This window comes from Myiozetetes cayanensis, unplaced genomic scaffold (genome assembly GCF_022539395.1).
Source record: "Myiozetetes cayanensis isolate MyiCay16 unplaced genomic scaffold, myiCay2020 scf13, whole genome shotgun sequence".
In the NCBI taxonomy this organism is placed as follows: Eukaryota; Metazoa; Chordata; class Aves; order Passeriformes; family Tyrannidae; genus Myiozetetes; species Myiozetetes cayanensis.
The window spans coordinates 15,973,174-15,984,465 of record NW_026086937.1 but is presented as its reverse complement, the minus strand read 5'-3'; the positions used below and the strand labels follow the sequence as shown (position 1 = coordinate 15,984,465).

The window sequence follows — 11,292 nt, the reverse complement described above, 5'->3', positions numbered from 1 at the left end:
GCATGGAAACTGTTGCAGCCCTTCCATCACCGGTACTCCAGTGCCCTCTATCTTGTTCCCATCCAGGGCAAAGCTGTGCAAAGACTGCTCACTGCCCTCCTGGGGCTATTAGTGAGTAATATTTCCTTCCAGACTCACTGTACCCTCACATTTGTAGCTCATCCTCTGGCACCTGGCAGAGCACTTGGGACCAGATACACCACAAGGCCCTGGTGTGTGTAACTAAGAAATGTGGTTGGAAAAGCCAAGAGAAGGTTATATCAGTGACTGTGAAAAGTTGAGGGATGGCTGTTGTGGCGTGGAGAGCAGGTGCTGAAATATTTGTCCCACACCTACAGCAGAAAAGTTGTGATCTTTGAGTTGAGTGACAGAGGAATGGGGGACTGGGATGTCTCAGCCCAAACTCCCTTAAGCCTTGGCTTGGTGGGTGAGATCTTGAACACAGCCAGAGCCTATGACATTAAAGGCTTTATAAAAGCAACAGTGCCAGTTTAAAATCAACCTCCCACATTACCAGAAGCCCCAGCAGGTGTAATGTGATCCAGGTAGCCCAAGCCAGTGAGTAAACAAACTGCTGCTTTCTGAATGAGTTGCACTAGAGAAACACTTTTAACTGGGAATTACAGTGTGTAATAGCTATCTGCTGCTATGGAGAGACCTGTGAGAATGGACAAGCTCCTATGACTCTAATTCTTCTTATTCCACACAGATTTTTCTCTCTATACCTAAAATGAGGAAGGGAAAAAAATGTAGGGAAAAATTTTCCTAGTGAGCCTGTAGAGTTTAGTAGGATTGGGCCCAATCTAGCTCCTTGAACTTCAGTGGGGTCTGTTGCTGGGTTTCTGTAAGCCAGAGAAAACAATCCTACTGCTTCCAAACTGCCAAGCCAGTCAGCAGTATTTAATATTTTCCCTAAAGAAGCTGCTTCACTGCTCTTCTATTGGACTCCTAGTCCCATTTCAGTGAGCAGTATTAAGTTAGGGCTTTTTACTCGGCTACGATACTGGCCATTTTTTCTCCTTCAACGCCACAGCTTGAGCCTTCCAACTACAGGGAATTCATCCTCCACAGACAGCCTTACTGTATAGACCAGCTGAACAGAGGCTGAATACACCATTTTAGATCCTCTAGGTGTTACTGCCTTGTTCCCTGTATGGGAGAAGTGCATAAAACTAAAAAAAGGTGCATATGTCCAAGTAGAGTCTGGACTTTGACAAGTATTATGGGCTTGGCAGGCTTTAAGACTCACTGAGAGTCCTTGGAGTGTGCAGCCTGTGGGTACACCACACTGAGGTCCCAGCAGTCCAGCTCTGCTCCAGCATTTCTGCCTCCCAGCCTGGGTCCCATCCTGCCCCAGAGAGCCTCCCTCCCTCCCCAAGCCCACCCTCCAGTTATTCCTGAGTTATGATAACATATAAGCAGCTTAGAGAATTCTTATCGGAATAAGTTGAACACAATGCAACATTTAACTCTTAATGACAGCCACCTCTGACTGTGAGTGACATGTTATAAATTATGTTTGAACTGGATTTTTTTTTCAGAGGCAGATATTCCCTCTGCCACCCAGTCAGCCCTGTAACGTTGCACTTGTGGCCTTAATCCCACTTGGATGTGTGCCCTGCTGCCTCCACTTTCCGTCACTTGGGTACTTTAGTATTCTTGAACAAGTGAACAATCTTTGTTTCTGTACCTTATTAGGCCAAAGACCATAGCAGCTAGCGATGGCATCAGCAGGCCCTGCAGGCAGGATTCTCTGCAGACACAGCCAACCTCCAACAAACCCCTTTTTATCCTCCTGTTTCTAGGAAGAATTATGATGGTGGTGCCCTGCTGTTGATCAGTCAAATCTGTGGTAGGCCTAGAGATAAGTCCTGTAAGTGTGGTGTACTGTAAAACAGCGGCTCCCATTCATTAGTGGCTTGTGTGTAATAAACCACCCAAAGGAGGGGGGTGGGGAGGGAGAGGGACGAGCAGCTGCAGTATGCAGGAACAAACAACACAACTCATTCTTGGGAGCCAAAACTTTCTAATTTGCTGCTGGGCTCTGGGAGCACTCAAATTCTTTCTGATAATACGCTCGTGCCCTCAGTGTCTCTCCTCGTGTTTCCCAAGTCCTGCTCTCTCGAGGTCCCTGAGTCTGGGATAGTTTCACTCTGAACCCAAAACACAGAGGGTAGCTGAGCAGGGAGGAGGGGAACACATCAGCTGCCCAGTGTTTGCAGACTCCAGTGTAAGAAAACCGTGGACTGAGAGACAAGTCATTGTCCCGGGGAATGGCTGTTGCACGTATCTGCTTGTGCAGTGAGTAAACAAAGCATCACATGGGCTGCAGAGCAAGCAGGAGACATGGAGCAAACCCATGGGTATCTGGGCGTTCAGGAGGACAGTGTCTGAGATGTTCTTGCTGATTTAGAGCCCACTGGAATGTTTAGGAACCTCTATCTCTCAAGAGGTAAAAACTCGGACTAAACTCAAATCAGTAACAGCTGAAAAATTATTTGGCTTAATCTGTATTGTGTTTTTCACAAGTTCTTGTAAATATTTATAGTTTATAGGCATTTGAATTTAAATAGAATCTGCTAAATATAACATAAGATGTTACATGTGTTGAGACATCAGTAGTTCCTAATATTTGCATAGCTCTGGATACATCGGTACTTTTGGATCTCAGCCTTGGACCCTCCAATTGCCTGTGGAACATTTCAGACCAGGATTTGAAAATACTGCCTGTTGCACAACTGCTTTTATAGACCAGGCCTTTGTGCTAATGTTTGTATTATCACAGGAAATTATTTTAATATTTTTAATTATATATATAAATATTAATATTTTAATATCACAGGAATGAAATTATTTTCAGATAGAAGCTGCTCTGAAGGACTGTTGTACCCTTGCAGGACATGACAGTGACTGCTTTTTCACAGTGATGTACCAGGCTGTGACGGTGCTTGGACTGTCTCCTAACATTTGTATAGACAAGGGCTAATTTAATGGCAGATTCAGGCTTGGGCCAAACTGCAAGCACTGTTCATGTAGACAAGGCAAAATTGCAGATTTGAGGTCTTCTGCCTTCCTGGAGGAAATCCATCTCTTCTTCTCTGGGAGGAGCTGTGCTGTGAGTTGCCCAGGTTTTAAGCTGTGAAGTGAGAGGTGCTTCTGCCAGGCTGCTGCTTGGTAAAATTACCCAGAGGAGCAAGAAGAAAACATCCTGAAGAGCCCTCGCATGCATCCACAAAATAGTGTTAACTAAATCTGGGCACAAAATGGTTTTCTCATTTTCTGAAACTTCAGCTGATACAGTTGCAGTAGTTCTGATTTAGGCATTTTGGCATTTTTGACAAAGTCAAAGTAATTTGGCACTTTGATTTTCCTTCTCCAAACTTAGGTAGGTAGGCAGGCAAGTAGATAGCTCTATAATAAAAATTGTCTGCTCAGTGCCCATTTCCAGCATGGATCCCGATCTCACTATTCTGTTTCCAGGCTTTTCAGCTGGAATTGCGGCAAGGAACATTTTATAGGAATCTCTCCATGACCTTTCAAAGAAAATTGCAAAGGTAACACCTCTGGTAATTGCTGTACTGTGAAAGTAGATGAGAGAACCACCAGCTGGAAAACTCCAGCACTGGTCAGACTGACCTGCTCCCATGTGCTGGCAGCACATAACGGGTACCCACCTTCCTGTGGTCATGTTGTCAGCAGGCTTGAAGTTATAGATGAGACCAGCAAAGTGAGTGAATGTGCTGGGTCGGTATGAAATCAGCAGAGGGAGGTTTTTCTGAGGGTTTGAGCCCCATCTCCAGCACAAGCAAAGCCATGTAATCCTTTCCTTTGCAATTAGAGCTGAAAAATAGCCCCGGGGCCAGAGCACTCGCACAAGGAGCAATTAGACAAGCTAGACACTGGGAAAAGCTAAAAATAGTAAATAATCTGCCTCCACAGAAATACCTTGAGTCATTAGAAAAGGACATTTTATGAATTTCCCAGGAATCACTTACTGCTTTAATGTGTTCACAGTGTTCTGCCCAGGGGGGCTGTATTCCAACTGCTGTTTGACAGAGGTAAACATGAGTAATACGACTCTCTTCTTACACTTGTGACACTGAAAACCCTTGAGTAAGTCCTGAGATTTTCATACCTAACCAACTGAAATTGGGGAGAAGGAATGGTTTCATATTGAACTCAGAAAAAATATGCTTTAGTGCTCTTTTAAGAGAAGTCTAACTACTTTTGGGGAAAAAATATTTATTTTTTTGTTATTTAATGGCTCAGCCCAGTTTTCTTTGGAAAAGAATGTATGAGTTAGTGATATTCACCCATTAGCTGAATCCAAACTATTATAAGGATGGCAACTGCTGAGCCATTTTGCAGCACTCCTGACCAGGATGAAATGTAAAAACGAAAAACCTAATCACAGCAGAACATTTTTAGTCCTTTACAGGGACTACATATGATGCTATTTAATTGAGAAAGCTCTAAAAGGATGCTTTGACTGTTTCTGATTAAGCTTCTGATGCAGGTTTCAAAAAGGTTAACAAAATTCAGACCTGAGGCTTGCAAGCAAAAATTCAGAATTAGCTGTTTGCTAATACATGTAAGACAGGCGTTACAGGTTGCCATGATGGTTTGGGGTTTTTTTGTTGGTAACTTCTGTAGTATTGTTGAAGAATGTTGTGACCAGTAAATCACAGTTCTGTTCTGTCTTTCCTGTCTCTAGGAGATAATTCAAGAGGAAAAAAACCCTGGATAAAATGAAACAGCGGCTTGTGAGCATCGGTGTGCACACGTGTGTGTGCTTGTACTACTGCTGGCACGCTTGTTTTCAAGCAGAGGTGTCAGTGATGGATGACTTAACGTAAACTTTCAGTGCATGGCACTGTTTCTGTGTGGTGTCTGCTGCTTTTTTCCTGAACTGCTCTTTCCCATCCCAAGCAAGCGTAACGTGCTGCTGCGCTGTCAGCACCCCACCAGCCTCGTGATGGGGACGCAATACCGGAATTCCAGGAGCTTTTCCCTGCTGCTGGCTGGGAGCAGGAGCGACTTCGGTGGCAAAGGGGCTGCGTGGGGGCCAGGCAGGTTCTTGGGGGTGCTGGATGGCAGTGGGACACATCACTGGTTGTGGAGTTCCTGCAGGTGTTGGACACCCTAGGGGTCTCTGGCAAAGCTGATTCCGTGGCTGTCATGTGCATCCAGGCGTGTGAGAACGGGGGGGGTTTGCTCGTCCTGGGGAGGGCAGCTCTGGGTGCTGGAATTGCTGAGATCCATCCCATCCCTTTGGTTCTGCACAGTCCCCTCAGCCCGTGAGAAACTGTGCACAAAGTTTCTTCTCAACGTGAATTTAATACGCTTTCAGACTTGACAACCTCCTTTTAAATGAAAACATTTATGTTGAGCAAAAGGCATGTTTGCCTCTCCAAATAAATGGAATTATGGTTCTAAGATCTGACTTAATCCTGAAGTTCTTACACTGCGCAGTAAGTAGAAAAGAAAGAGGATTGCTTGGAAGAGTAGGGGTTAGCAGGATCAGGCTCCATTTTACATCTTCTTGCTCATTTTCCTTCTGGTATTTAATACACCTTTCTCAGAACTCCCACTGGCTATTTATAACAAAGTCAAAGTAGTTTCACCTCTATTACCTAATGGCAAACAAACTAATAATTGAAAATAATGAGGGATGGTACAGAAAGTGTCCATCCAGCTTTCCTGTTAGAAAATTTTGAGGACTGTTAAACAAACAAAAAGTGCTGTTCTTCCAGATGTATTTTGACATAAAGTCATGTCCTTTATAAATTAATTTCAGGACATTTCTCAAATGCATCATAACAACTTCTTCTTTTTCTACCTTTTTTTTTTGTGTGTGTGTGTAACTGTATTTAAAATCTGCATTTATATTTCAAAGGATTTGAGGGAAGATGTTTACAAAGTGATGCCATTTGTATTTGTTATTTTCTAAAAATGGAATTTCTAATCAGACAACATTAAAATACTTTTGTAGCAATTTTTGTGTGGTTTTATGACACTTATATATTTTCAGTTATGATTTTGGTACCTGAACTCATGTAACCAGGCTAATTAGGAAAGCAGGATCAAAAGTTTTGTTGTTCCTGTATCCAAGTCAATCTGTTCTTTAGCCCCATTGCTGGTCTCAGTACTCTCTAAATTCAGTGCCTTGGATTTATTTTTGTTTTTCTGCTGAAGCCCTGAAGTACCTGAATTACAGTTGGTAGATTTCATATGCAGGACAGCTAAAGCTGAAAGAAGTCTGGGCAAGAAGAAAGGTTTATTTAGTAGATATATTCAAATGAGATTCTAACAAAGACTAAAATGAAGATTGAATGAAATTTATTGTGGCAAATTTTCCTTTGGGGACTGCAAAAAATATCTACAGAGAACTGGAGAAAAAAAAGTTTTGCAGGCTTCATTTTTAAGCTGAATTTCTTGCATGGGAAAATAAACAAATAAACATAGCCCTCTGAAAGATGAGGCTTAGTTTTTCCCGTGCAAAGATACCTGTCTGGTACTTTGTACACTGAGACCCTCCAAGGGGTACATCGACAAAAACTGAGCCCAGCCATTGATGTGGTCAGTGTTAGAGACCAAGGAACAGCTTTGCTTCTTCCTTCTGCCCAGGCTGAGCTTTCACATGAGTCCAGTAATGGGGACTATCTGCAGTCTTCTACTGCCTGCACCCCTCTGTCCCCTCAGCCCTCCCAGCACCTTCCCAATCCCTCTCTCTGTCCAACAGAACAAGGGAATGGCTTTCTGCCAGCTCAGCCCACAGACCTGGCTCGGTGCAGGGTCAGAGCAGCAATGACCTTCCTGGGGCTCCCAGAACACCCTCTGAGGCTGTTTGGGCAGCCTCAGCTGGTGAAAACCCTCAGTGCCACTGAGACTGGGTGGGCACTGGTGGTCTGCACCAGCCCATGTCCTGCCTGAACCTTCCTACCCACACACCTGGGTGTTCTTAGCCAAACATCACTTTTTTGAAACAAATTTATCAGCTGTGGTGCCTGTTTTTTGTGCCCAAGGACAAGCTGAGCCAGAATTCTAGGGGATTTCCAAGCTGAATCTCCACCCCGTTTACAGGGTCTGGCTCTTACTGTTGTAATTCTGAAGCAAAACGAACAGTCCGTGGTCACAAAATAAAGCAGTGTTTCAATATTTTCCCACCGAAAATTTTAAAAAACATTAGAGTTAAAAAAAAAAAAGGCTGTGTTTTTTTTTTCCTGAGAGAGGCATAGCATGAAACATTTTATCCCGTTCCAGATCGAACTCAGCTCACTTTATCTTTTTAGATTCAAATTTAAAGTAGCTTCTATTCAAAGTTTTTAAAGGGACATACACAACGTCTTTCTTCAGCGTGACATTTGAGTCTCACCCCCTACCAGGAGGGATACCTTAACCTCCCTGTTGCTGAAAAGAGTAGAGAGAGAAAAATAGCTTGATTTTGTACATCGCTTCACATGGTCACTTGTTACTACTTGGAGTAAAGTGAGTTCATTGTAACTCCTCTGCTTTGTGTTTCACCTTCAGTTTGTGTGGGACTTTCTGTGGCTGCACAAGCATGGACAGAGGAAAAATGAAAAAACGAGGAAAAGTCTGCCCTTAGAAAAATCACTGTGTGGATTATACTGGCTACATGGACTTGACACAGGAGGCTAAGTGGAAAGAAGATTGTTTTGTAGGTGATTTTGGGGACCATCAGGTTATTAGCATCTCCCTAAAAAAAAAAATTAGAAAGTCAAGCTCAAACCATTCCTATAAAGTATCCCCAGTGTAACTGTACTGTAACTGTTTTTGCGGAAACTGCTTTAAACACAGTTCTGAAATTGATGTGCATAGAACTGAGCATATTTTTCTTTTAAGTTTTTAAAAGCAGAAATCAAGGAAGGTTTTTTTATTTGTTTGTTTGTTTTGACACAGGGAAACAGGCTACAGCTATGCAAAACAAGTACATTTTTAAAGTGTTCCCTACATATCTCCCTATCTTTCTCAAGCCATTCAGACCGAAAGCTTTTGTAAGCGTGTGGGGGCAGCACTGACCTTTTAATTCTGTTTATATGATGACTAGAAAAAAGAAATCCCTGGTCGAGGAGGGTCTGAACTCGTAGGAGTTGCCTCAAGACGTTTTAAGCAACTCTAGCTCGAGGTGTCTCTGCAGGCAGGCAACCCTCCCTGTGGGGCTGTCCCTCGTTTAAGCGAGACACAAAGACACAAGCACTTGTCCCAGGAGTCCTAAGAGGTGGACAGTGCTGAGGTTCTGCACCTGTGAGCACTTACACGTGGCTCAAAATCTCGTCAGATGCAGTTTTATTTGTGCCAGCACTGGAGCCCCAGCACCAAGGCTGGTGGTTGAGCTGTGGTTCTTTGAGTGCTGCTCTCACTGAGCTTGAGGTGCTTGGGAAGTGCTCACTGGATCCAGAGTAACCTGTAAAGCTGCCCCATGCTGATGGCGGGTCCTGCCCAGCAGTGGCTCACAGGCTGGCAGCTTCAAGGTTCACAGGCTGAGTATTTTGGAATGGTGGCTGGATGAGTTTTTGCTGCACCAGCCGCCCTCCCTGCCACCAGCTTTCTCCACACTGCGCCATGCCAGGTGAATGGGACCCAGAGAAGAAGTTGTGTGTGCAGGGTGGGAGCTGCCTCCTGGTAGGGACACAGCTCAGGGACCAGAGCTGAGCACTGGGGGTGTTCAGTGGAGTGGCTGCAGCACGGCTGGTCTCATCTTCCCTTGCTCTGCGGCAGCCACTCATCCCGCTCCACAACTCACACTGGGGTTTGAGTTCACTTTCAGTTGGTTCTGTTCCCCAAAGCAGATTCTGTGGGAGACTCTCCTCCAAGAGACCCATGGAGGGTGAGGATGCAGAGTTAATGCCCAGCAGCAAAGGAAAAGAGGGAAAGAAGATGTTGCACCTGTGAGATGAGAGATTGCAAGGCAGCCCATGGGCAGGCAGGAGTGGGGCCATGTTGGTGTCTGTCCCTACAAGTCTAACAGCAACTTTCAGCACATACATCCTTTTTCTTCCTTTTTTTTTTTTTTTAATTTTTTTAATTTTCAAAAAATTTAAATTTATTTATTTATTTATTTATTTTGCTTATCCAATTGCTCCCACATCACTGCATGAAGATATGGAACCACAATCCCTCCCCAGAGCTCTGATACTGTGCGGTGCTGAGTCCGTGGATGGAGCCAGCCATGCCCACTGCTGCCATCACTGCCGGGGGAATTAAGGGCATTTCACAGTTTTCAGGCACAGGAACAAATTGTGAACTGTAGTGTTGCATCCATGTGTGAACACACAGACACACACACACACACAGAGAATCCTGCCAGCAGCTGATGCTTCGCACTAATCACTCTTATAAATGCCTCTAATTAGACTTATAAATACCTTTAACTTTCCTAGAGGGAACAAAATACCCAACAGGCTTAACGTAAACTCGGGAGAAAAAAAAAAAAGAGTTAAAAAAAAAGATGAGTAAAAGCTATTTTTAAGCCTGGCAATTCCTACACCGGCACTACAGAACCCGAAATTGCAGAGCACCCGACCCCCGGAGCCCCCCAGGCTGCTGGGGGGGCAGCGTGGTCTGAGCGGGGGGAGCGGCGGGGAGGGGCTGCAGCCACCGGCCTTTGTAGCCGGAGGGGGAACATCGGGACCCTGCGGAGAGGGAACACAGAAACCCTCCCGGCGGCGAGAAATGGGCCCAGACAAAAGCCCCGTTACATGCTTGCAAATCACCGCACCGCTGTTATTTTATTTACCGCTGTCCGCGGGAGGATTGTTTGCTCTCGCAAAATTTTAAGCTTTTTTTTCCTTCCCCGCCCCCTCCCCTCATTTTTTCTTCCTTTCCCCCTCCTTGCCTCCCAGCAGCAGTCACTGGTACCACAGTGCCACATACAGACCGAACCCACCTGCGCTCCTGGGCAGGGGGGCTGCGGCTGAGCCTCCCACCATCCGCGCCCGCCGCCCTGGGCGCTGTTTTGATGGAAAAATAAACCTATTTCCCAGGAAACAGCCCGTGGGCGGCTCATTTTGATGTCGGGGTGAGGAGTACAGCCCAGCCAAGCCACCCTGTGTGTTCGCTGCTGACAGGCCACAGGCACTCGGTCCCACATGGCGTTCCCCACTGCGACAGTAAAATCTTCCATTGATTATCAGAAAACTTTTTTCATTAATCTTTTTCAATGGATCTCTATGTTTTGGTTTTTTTGGTGGTTTTTGTTTGTTTGTTTGTTTGTTTAGTTGGTTGGTTCTGGTGATTTTTTGTGGTTTGTTTTGTTTTGTTTTGTTTTGGTTAGTTGGTTGGTTGAGTTTTTTTTAGGAAATGAGAAACAAAGGCCTCCGGAACATCACATTTATTTGACATTTTAGCGACTCTGCAGGTCCAAGGAGTCCCACTCATCTTCCCCATCCTATTCAGGCAGGTGGAGCTTAAGACTTCTGGATTTTAAGCACTGTAGTGAATGTTAGTCCTCAGTAAAAACATCCTGTAGACTTCTATGCTTTGCAAGGGTACTAATATGGACTGGTATTATATGATGGCAGTTCCCCCACCTTCAGCTTTAGAGTCTGTAAAGCACCTTTTGGATATTAGCTGCTGTGTGCATGAAATCACTGTCAGCAGAGGGAGGGAGGACAAAGGAAGAATTTATGTCCTTGTGGGGAAGAAATGAGTCCTGGTCTCAATGTAAACATTTTATTTGTGGTGGTGTCTTAGGCACGGGGAGCACAGGGAGCATGGGGAGACCCCAGTGAGATCCAGCTGCCCCAGCCCCCTAATTCCCTCGCAGCCAGGAGCCGAGTTCTCTCCCCTCTGACAGGTACTTACAAGGGGGTTGAACAGGTAATTAGCGCCCAAACCAGGCTGCGGGAAACCCTCCTGGTCATCCCGCCCTGCACAGGCAGCGAGCGGGAGGGCTGATTTTCGACGGCTGATTGACTCTGAACAAAGGCCCCAAACAGCACCGAGCGCCCGACTCAGGGATGGTAACTTTAGAGCCAATGGGCTCCTTTCCCATCAGTTTAATGCAGTGTTATTTTTTTTCCAAGCTGATAACATTTTAAACATATTGCAAGACAGAGCTTTCCTGGGAAGCAGGGAAACCCTTGAAATTGCTATAAAAGAAACTTCTGTGGATAAGGAAACCCATCCTGTGAATTCACCTGTTGCCAGCCAAAGAGAAATGTTCGGGGTTTTGTTTCAATCCAGAATTTGCTGCGTATCTGGTGCTTTATCTAACCTCACTCTTTGGAAGATCTGATGTCATGCTTGGCAGAGCTCTTGGGTCCAGGCTGC

The 11,292-nt window shown here is 45.0% G+C and overlaps 1 long non-coding RNA gene across 11 annotated transcripts in view; it reads left to right on the top strand.

Annotated features, from left to right (window-relative positions):
• Positions 1-5,995, top strand: part of LOC126636094 (uncharacterized) — a 280,135-nt gene extending 274,140 nt beyond the window's left edge. For 9 of the 11 annotated variants that reach the window (XR_007627898.1, XR_007627891.1, XR_007627888.1 and 6 more), the window contains 3 exons: positions 3,481-3,554; positions 4,015-4,113; positions 4,715-5,995. This is a non-coding gene — a long non-coding RNA (uncharacterized LOC126636094). The remainder of the gene's footprint in view (positions 1-3,480; positions 3,555-4,014; positions 4,114-4,714) is intronic. The other 2 variants (XR_007627897.1, XR_007627896.1) reach the window with 2 other exon arrangements.
• Positions 5,996-11,292: the final 5,297 nt, after the last annotated feature.